Below are 10,621 nucleotides of genomic sequence, written 5' to 3' on the forward strand. Positions count from 1 at the left end.
CAATCCTGGCAAACTTAGCTGCGAGAGCCTGACTGGAAGGCTCAAGCAACTCCTGAAACAATCAGTACCCCAACTAAGAATCTCCCCAGAGACCCAGTCAAATTGAGGATTGTGGGCCCTTAACCAGGGTAACCCCAACACCAATGGGGCAAAAGTACAGACAGTCACATAAAAGGACAATTTTTCAGAGTGTGTGGCTCCAATAAACAAAGAAATCTGGCTAGTGCAAGAGGTAATTTTACCTTGGGATAATGGTTCCCCGTTTAACCCACAAATCTCAATTTCCGATGCCAAGGGTACTAAGGGAACAGAGTGTTTCAGGGCGAATTGGCGGTCCATAAAAACCCCGTCGGCCCCACTGTCCACAAAGGCCTCAGTCTTGACAGTTTGACCGAGGATCTTCAAGGTCACCGGAATGATAAAAGTCTTCTTGGGAAATTCTGACTTCTGGCCTGACAGGATATTTCCCATCACCCTCAGGCCCTGAAGTTTTCCGGCTTTTCTGGGCATGATACTACCACATGACCTTTATTCCCACAGTACAAACACAACCCCTGCTGTCTCCTCCGCGTCTTCTCACGCGAGGAGAGGCGGGTAGCCCCAATCTGCATAGGCTCCTCGGGAAATTCCTCAGAGTCTGAGGTTCCCTTGGGAAAGAAGGAAACCTCAGTCTCCCTTTCAAGCCTATGCTCTCTCAGCCGTCTATCCACCCGGATGGATAACTGCATGAGCTGATCCAAGCTATCAGGCAAGGGATATTGTACCAGTTGGTCCTTTATCTGGTTAGAAAGACCTCTTCGGTACTGGTGTCTCAGGGCTGGGTCATTCCACTGGGTATCATGGGCCAACCTCCGAAACTCCATACAGTAAACCTCAACTGGCCTTCTCCCTTGCTTAAGGATCGAAATCTGAGCCTCGGCTGAGGCCGTCTTGTCAGGGTCATCATACAACATGCCCAGTGCCGTAAAAAAAGCATCAACACTTTTAAGCGACGGACAGTCAGGCTGCAACCCATATGCCCAGACCTGTGGGTCTCCTTGTAGCAAGGAAATCACTATGCCCACCCGCTGAATCTCCGACCCAGAAGACTGAGGCCTAAGCCGGAAGTATAGCTTGCAGCTCTCCTTGAAACAACAGAACTGCGAGCGATCTCCAGAAAAACGATCCGGGAGATTTACTTTCGGCTCCTTAACCCCTGAAGGTGCTGCTGCTGCGGGAGCTCCGCCAGCGGCCTGGGAGGTGTGCATTTTAATGGACAAGTCATTAAATTGTCGAGTCAGGACCTGCACCTGATCGACCACCTGTTGCAACGTATTTTGAGGGGTATGCTCCATATTCCCACAAAATTTCAACAGGAGTATTTGGCTGCTGAATATGTTATGCACACCAGTGCCTGCAGGAATGTACTGGTGTCAGAACTGTTATGCACACCAGTGCCTGCAGGAATGTACTGGTGTTTGAACTGTTATGCACACCAGTGCCTGCAGGAATGTACTGGTGTCTGAACGGATAGGTATGCAAAACAAATGAACTCACAGACCGACTGGGGAATATGACATTACGTACACAGAAGGTGATAGGGTAACAAAATACACACAAAGTGAACAGAGAAGCCCAGAGGCTAAGGAACTGGGTGTCTCCCTAGTATTAGTAATGCTCAGATGGGAAAAGCAAGATGTTGTGTTTTAATACGTAGAGAACCCGAAATGCTGTTGCTAAGGGCAACAGCAAAACCCTAAAGGGTTACCAACGGGTGTGGCAGTAAACTCCTTGGTCAGAGATGGAATGATAGACACAAGGAGAGTCTCCACAATCCTAATTCTCACTTGCAGTGCACAGGTTCAGCTTACTGCCACTAAGCTGACACCTGAACACCTTGCACAGTGAGACAGAATTTAGGCAGGCAAGTCTTAGAATACAGCCGCAAACTTGCTAAGTTCAAAGAGTAGTAAAAGAACCCCAGCAAGCTAAACGACTGACTCCAGTCTTACTGCTAGGTCTGGATTGGCAGAGTGTAGTACCAAATCCCCAGGCCTATTTGCAGTAAGCAACAACAAATACAAAGCTACACAGTACTGGCTAACTTTCAGGAACTGACTAACCAACAAAGATTCAGCAGCATCTGCTTAACCTGAGAAGAGGCCTTATAAAGCAGGTGCTGTCCACGCCCCACTCAGACCTCACAGACTGTGAGCACAAAAACCAGCACCGGATACCCTGCCGTGCACAGAGCCTGTAACCACTGCACAGCAAAAGACCCGAACCGGAGTATCAGCTGCGCTCAGGTTACTCCGCTAGCACTTGTCTCCCGGTTGCCATGACGACGTGGCAGCACAGGACAGGAGACCCTAACAGCTATAATGTGAATTTCGGCTCATACCGTGTGCTATAATGTGAATTTCGTCTCATTCCGTATGCTATAATGTGAATTTCGGCTCATACCGTGAGCTATAATGTGAATTTCGGCTCATACTATGTGCTATAATGTGAATTTCGGCTCATACCGTGTGCTATAATGTGAATTTCGGCTCATACCGTGTGGTATAATGTGAATTTCGGCTCATACTGTGTGGTATTATGTGAATTTCGGCTCATACTGTGTGGTATAATGTGAATTTCGGCTCATACTGTGTGGTATAATGTGAAAGGGGCACCAATACTAGATAGTATAAGGGGTCCTACTATTGTGGTGCATAATGTGTATAAGGGGTATATGGGGTGGTAAACTACACTGAAGGATACGCCCCCTTTTGAGTGGTAATGCCCCCTTTTCCAGGGCATATTTGCAACCTTTACTTTTCCATACCCCCACTTCACAATTTCCACTTCGACCACTGTATATATATATAATAGAGATGAGCGCCTGAAATTTTTCGGGTTTTGTGTTTTGGTTTTGGGTTCGGTTCCGCGGCCGTGTTTTGGGTTCGAACGCGTTTTGGCAAAACCTCACCGAATTTTTTTTGTCGGATTCGGGTGTGTTTTGGATTCGGGTGTTTTTTTCAAAAAACACTAAAAAACAGCTTAAATCATAGAATTTGGGGGTCATTTTGATCCCAAAGTATTATTAACCTCAAAAACCATAATTTACACTCATTTTCAGTCTATTCTGAATACCTCACACCTCACAATATTATTTTTAGTCCTAAAATTTGCACCGAGGTCGCTGTGTGAGTAAGATAAGCGACCCTAGTGGCCGACACAAACACCGGGCCCATCTAGGAGTGGCACTGCAGTGTCACGCAGGATGTCCCTTCCAAAAAACCCTCCCCAAACAGCACATGGCGCAAAGAAAAAAAGAGGCGCAATGAGGTAGCTGTGTGAGTAAGATTAGCGACCCTAGTGGCCGACACAAACACCGGGCCCATCTAGGAGTGGCACTGCAGTGTCACGCAGGATGGCCCTTCCAAAAAACCCTCCCCAAACAGCACATGACGCAAAGAAAAAAAGAGGCGCAATGAGGTAGCTGTGTGAGTAAGATTAGCGACCCTAGTGGCCGACACAAACACCGGGCCCATCTAGGAGTGGCACTGCAGTGTCACGCAGGATGTCCCTTCCAAAAAACCCTCCCCAAACAGCACATGACGCAAAGAAAAAAAGAGGCACAATGAGGTAGCTGTGTGAGTAAGATTAGCGACCCTAGTGGCCGACACAAACACCGGGCCCATCTAGGAGTGGCACTGCAGTGTCACGCAGGATGTCCCTTCCAAAAAACCCTCCCCAATCAGCACATGATGCAAAGAAAAAGAAAAGAAAAAAGAGGTGCAAGATGGAATTGTCCTTGGGCCCTCCCACCCACCCTTATGTTGTATAAACAAAACAGGACATGCACACTTTAACCAACCCATCATTTCAGTGACAGGGTCTGCCACACGACTGTGACTGATATGACGGGTTGGTTTGGACCCCCCCCAAAAAAGAAGCAATTAATCTCTCCTTGCACAAACTGGCTCTACAGAGGCAAGATGTCCACCTCATCTTCACCCTCCGATATATCACCGTGTACATCCCCCTCCTCACAGATTATCAATTCGTCCCCACTGGAATCCACCATCTCAGCTCCCTGTGTACTTTGTGGAGGCAATTGCTGCTGGTCAATGTCTCCGCGGAGGAATTGATTATAATTCATTTTAATGAACATCATCTTCTCCACATTTTCTGGATGTAACCTCGTACGCCGATTGCTGACAAGGTGAGCGGCGGCACTAAACACTCTTTCGGAGTACACACTTGTGGGAGGGCAACTTAGGTAGAATAAAGCCAGTTTGTGCAAGGGCCTCCAAATTGCCTCTTTTTCCTGCCAGTATAAGTACGGACTGTGTGACGTGCCTACTTGGATGCGGTCACTCATATAATCCTCCACCATTCTATCAATGTTGAGAGAATCATATGCAGTGACAGTAGACGACATGTCCGTAATCGTTGTCAGGTCCTTCAGTCCGGACCAGATGTCAGCATCAGCTGTCGCTCCAGACTGCCATGCATCACCGCCAGCGGGTGGGCTCGGAATTCTGAGCCTTTTCCTCGCACCCCCAGTTGCGGGAGAATGTGAAGGAGGAGATGTTGACAGGTCGCGTTCCGCTTGACTTGACAATTTTGTCACCAGCAGGTCTTTCAACCCCAGCAGACCTGTGTCTGCCGGAAAGAGAGATCCAAGGTAGGCTTTAAATCTAGGATCGAGCACGGTGGCCAAAATGTAGTGCTCTGATTTCAACAGATTGACCACCCGTGAATCCTTGTTAAGCGAATTAAGGGCTGCATCCACAAGTCCCACATGCCTAGCAGAATCGCTCCCTTTTAGCTCCTTCTTCAATGCCTCCAGCTTCTTCTGCAAAAGCCTGATGAGGGGAATGACCTGACTCAGGCTGGCAGTGTCTGAACTGACTTCACGTGTGGCAAGTTCAAAGGGCATCAGAACCTTGCACAACGTTGAAATCATTCTCCACTGCACTTGAGACAGGTGCATTCCACCTCCTATATCGTGCTCAATTGTATAGGCTTGAATGGCCTTTTGCTGCTCCTCCAACCTCTGAAGCATATAGAGGGTTGAATTCCACCTCGTTACCACTTCTTGCTTCAGATGATGGCAGGGCAGGTTCAGTAGTTTTTGGTGGTGCTCCAGTCTTCTGTACGTGGTGCCTGTACGCCGAAAGTGTCCCGCAATTTTTCTGGCCACCGACAGCATCTCTTGCACGCCCCTGTCGTTTTTTAAAAAATTCTGCACCACCAAATTCAAGGTATGTGCAAAACATGGGACGTGCTGGAATTTGCCCATATTTAATGCACACACAATATTGCTGGCGTTGTCTGATGCCACAAATCCACAGGAGAGTCCAATTGGGGTAAGCCATTCCGCGATGATCTTCCTCAGTTGCCGTAAGAGGTTTTCAGCTGTGTGCGTATTCTGGAAAGCGGTGATACAAAGCGTAGCCTGCCTAGGAAAGAGTTGGCGTTTGCGAGATGCTGCTACTGGTGCCGCCGCTGCTGTTCTTGCGGCGGGAGTCCATACATCTACCCAGTGGGCTGTCACAGTCATATAGTCCTGACCCTGCCCTGCTCCACTTGTCCACATGTCCGTGGTTAAGTGGACATTGGGTACAACTGCATTTTTTAGGACACTGGTGAGTCTTTTTCTGACGTCCGTGTACATTCTCGGTATCGCCTGCCTAGAGAAGTGGAACCTAGATGGTATTTGGTAACGGGGGCACACTGCCTCAATAAATTGTCTAGTTCCCTGTGAACTAACGGCGGATACCAGACGCACGTCTAACACCAACATAGTTGTCAAGGACTCAGTTATCCGCTTTGCAGTAGGATGACTGCTGTGATATTTCATCTTCCTCGCAAAGGACTGTTGAACAGTCAATTGCTTACTGGAAGTAGTACAAGTGGGCTTACGACTTCCCCTCTGGGATGACCATCGACTCCCAGCGGCAACAACAGCAGCGCCAGCAGCAGTAGGCGTTACACGCAAGGATGCATCGGAGGAATCCCAGGCAGGAGAGGACTCGTCAGAATTGCCAGTGACATGGCCTGCAGGACTATTGGCATTCCTGGGGAAGGAGGAAATTGACACTGAGGGAGTTGGTGGGGTGGTTTGCGTGAGCTTGGTTACAAGAGGAAGGGATTTACTGGTCAGTGGACTGCTTCCGCTGTCACCCAAAGTTTTTGAACTTGTCACTGACTTATTATGAATTCGCTGCAGGTGACGTATAAGGGAGGATGTTCCGAGGTGGTTAACGTCCTTACCCCTACTTATTACAGCTTGACAAAGGGAACACATGGCTTGACACCTGTTGTCCGCATTTCTGGTGAAATACCTCCACACCGAAGAGCTGATTTTTTTGGTATTTTCACCTGGCATGTCAACGGCCATATTCCTCCCACGGACAACAGGTGTCTCCCCGGGTGCCTGACTTAAACAAACCACCTCACCATCAGAATCCTCCTGGTCAATTTCCTCCCCAGCGCCAGCAACACCCATATCCTCCTCATCCTGGTGTACTTCAACACTGACATCTTCAATCTGACTATCAGGAACTGGACTGCGGGTGCTCCTTCCAGCACTTGCAGGGGGCGTGCAAATGGTGGAAGGCGCATGCTCTTCACGTCCAGTGTTGGGAAGGTCAGGCATCGCAACCGACACAATTGGACTCTCCTTGTGGATTTGGGATTTCGAAGAATGCACAGTTCTTTGCTGTGCTGCTTTTGCCAGCTTGAGTCTTTTCATTTTTCTAGCGAGAGGCTGAGTGCTTCCATCCTCATGTGAAGCTGAACCACTAGCCATGAACATAGGCCAGGGCCTCAGCCGTTCCTTGCCACTCCGTGTGGTAAATGGCATATTGGCAAGTTTACGCTTCTCCTCCGACAATTTTATTTTAGGTTTTGGAGTCCTTTTTTTACTGATATTTGGTGTTTTGGATTTGACATGCTCTGTACTATGACATTGGGCATCGGCCTTGGCAGACGACGTTGCTGGCATTTCATTGTCTCGGCCATGACTAGTGGCAGCAGCTTCAGCACGAGGTGGAAGTGGATCTTGATCTTTCCCTAATTTTGGAACCTCAACATTTTTGTTCTCCATATTTTAATAGGCACAACTAAAAGGCACCTCAGGTAAACAATGGAGATGGATGGATTGGATACTAGTATACAATTATGGACGGGCTGCCGAGTGCCGACACAGAGGTAGCCACAGCCGTGAACTACCGCACTGTACTGTGTCTGCTGCTAATATATAGACTGGTTGATAAAGAGATAGTATACTCGTAACTAGTATGTATGTATAAAGAAAGAAAAAAAAACCACGGTTAGGTGGTATATACAATTATGGACGGGCTGCCGAGTGCCGACACAGAGGTAGCCACAGCCGTGAACTACCGCACTGTACTGTGTCTGCTGCTAATATATAGACTGGTTGATAAAGAGATAGTATACTCGTAACTAGTATGTATGTATAAAGAAAGAAAAAAAAAACACGGTTAGGTGGTATATACAATTATGGACGGGCTGCCGAGTGCCGACACAGAGGTAGCCACAGCCGTGAACTACCGCACTGTACTGTGTCTGCTGCTAATATATAGACTGGTTGATAAAGAGATAGTATACTCGTAACTAGTATGTATGTATAAAGAAAGAAAAAAAAACCACGGTTAGGTGGTATATACAATTATGGACGGGCTGCCGAGTGCCGACACAGAGGTAGCCACAGCCGTGAACTACCGCACTGTACTGTGTCTGCTGCTAATATAGACTGGTTGATAAAGAGATAGTATACTCGTAACTAGTATGTATGTATAAAGAAAGAAAAAAAAACCACGGTTAGGTGGTATATACAATTATGGACGGGCTGCCGAGTGCCGACACAGAGGTAGCCACAGCCGTGAACTACCGCACTGTACTGTGTCTGCTGCTAATATATAGACTGGTTGATAAAGAGATAGTATACTCGTAACTAGTATGTATGTATAAAGAAAGAAAAAAAAACCACGGTTAGGTGGTATATACAATTATGGACGGGCTGCCGAGTGCCGACACAGAGGTAGCCACAGCCGTGAACTACCGCACTGTACTGTGTCTGCTGCTAATATAGACTGGTTGATAAAGAGATAGTATACTCGTAACTAGTATGTATGTATAAAGAAAGAAAAAAAAACCACGGTTAGGTGGTATATACAATTATGGACGGGCTGCCGAGTGCCGACACAGAGGTAGCCACAGCCGTGAACTACCGCACTGTACTGTGTCTGCTGCTAATATATAGACTGGTTGATAAAGAGATAGTATACTCGTAACTAGTATGTATGTATAAAGAAAGAAAAAAAAACCACGGTTAGGTGATATATACAATTATGGACGGGCTGCCGAGTGCCGACACAGAGGTAGCCACAGCCGTGAACTACCACACTGTACTGTGTCTGCTGCTAATATAGACTGGTTGATAAAGAGATAGTATACTCGTAACTAGTATGTATGTATAAAGAAAGAAAAAAAAACCACGGTTAGGTGGTATATACAATTATGGACGGGCTGCCGAGTGCCGACACAGAGGTAGCCACAGCCGTGAACTACCGCACTGTACTGTGTCTGCTGCTAATATATAGACTGGTTGATAAAGAGATAGTATACTCGTAACTAGTATGTATGTATAAAGAAAGAAAAAAAAACCACGGTTAGGTGGTATATACAATTATGGACGGGCTGCCGAGTGCCGACACAGAGGTAGCCACAGCCGTGAACTACCGCACTGTACTGTGTCTGCTGCTAATATAGACTGGTTGATAAAGAGATAGTATACTCGTAACTAGTATGTATGTATAAAGAAAGAAAAAAAAACCACGGTTAGGTGGTATATACAATTATGGACGGGCTGCCGAGTGCCGACACAGAGGTAGCCACAGCCGTGAACTACCGCACTGTACTGTGTCTGCTGCTAATATATAGACTGGTTGATAAAGAGATAGTATACTCGTAACTAGTATGTATGTATAAAGAAAGAAAAAAAAACCACGGTTAGGTGGTATATACAATTATGGACGGGCTGCCGAGTGCCGACACAGAGGTAGCCACAGCCGTGAACTACCGCACTGTACTGTGTCTGCTGCTAATATAGACTGGTTGATAAAGAGATAGTATACTCGTAACTAGTATGTATGTATAAAGAAAGAAAAAAAAACCACGGTTAGGTGGTATATACAATTATGGACGGGCTGCCGAGTGCCGACACAGAGGTAGCCACAGCCGTGAACTACCGCACTGTACTGTGTCTGCTGCTAATATAGACTGGTTGATAAAGAGATAGTATACTACTAATATTATATATACTGGTGGTCAGGTCACTGGTCACTAGTCACACTGGCAGTGGCACTCCTGCAGCAAAAGTGTGCACTGTTTAATTTTAATATAATATTATGTACTCCTGGCTCCTGCTGTAACCTATAACTGGCACTGCAGTAGTGCTCCCCAGTCTCCCCCACAATTATAAGCTGTGTGAGCTGAGCAGTCAGACAGATATATAATATATATAGATGATGCAGCACACTGGCCTGAGCCTGAGCAGTGCACACAGATATGGTATGTGACTGACTGAGTCACTGTGTGTATCGCTTTTTTCAGGCAGAGAACGGATATATTAAATAAACTGCACTGTGTGTCTGGTGGTCACTCACTATATAATATATTATGTACTCCTGGCTCCTGCTATAACCTATAACTGGCACTGCAGTAGTGCTCCCCAGTCTCCCCCACAATTATAAGCTGTGTGAGCTGAGCAGTCAGACAGATATATATAATATTATATATAGATAATAGATGATGCAGCACACTGGCCTGAGCCTGAGCAGTGCACACAGATATGGTATGTGACTGAGTCACTGTGTGCTGTGTATCGCTTTTTTCAGGCAGAGAACGGATTATAAAGTAAACTGCACTGTCCTCACTAGTAAACTCTCTCCACTCAGTCTCTACACTTCTACAGTAACAGTACTCCTCCTAGTCAGCTCCAGTAAATCTCTCTCAGTCTCTTATAATCTAAATGGAGAGGACGCCAGCCACGTCCTCTCCCTATCAATCTCAATGCACGTGTGAAAATGGCGGCGACGCGCGGCTCCTTATATAGAATCCGAGTCTCGCGATAGAATCCGAGCCTCGCGAGAATCCGACAGCGTCATGATGACGTTCGGGCGCGCTCGGGTTAACCGAGCAAGGCGGGAAGATCCGAGTCGCTCGGACCCGTGAAAAAAAACATGAAGTTCTGGCGGGTTCGGATTCAGAGAAACCGAACCCGCTCATCTCTAATATATAATTTATTTATTAGCAGATTATATAAATATATATAATCTGAGGGGGCCCCAGAGATATCACTGTACCGGGCCCCAAGATTTCTGTTGCCGGCCCTGCTCAGCACACATCTCTCCCCCCACTCAGCACACATCTCTCCCCCCTCAGCACACATCTCTCCCCTCACTCAGCACACATCTCTCCCCCTGCTTATTACATCTCACCCCCTGCTCAGCACACATCTCTCCCCCCGCTCAGCACTCATTCCTCCTCCTCAGCACACATCTCTTCCCCAGCTCAGCACACATCTCTCCCCCCTCAGCACATGTCTCCCCCTGCTTAGCAC

Source organism: Pseudophryne corroboree, chromosome 4 (assembly GCF_028390025.1).
Source record: "Pseudophryne corroboree isolate aPseCor3 chromosome 4, aPseCor3.hap2, whole genome shotgun sequence".
In the NCBI taxonomy this organism is placed as follows: Eukaryota; Metazoa; Chordata; class Amphibia; order Anura; family Myobatrachidae; genus Pseudophryne; species Pseudophryne corroboree.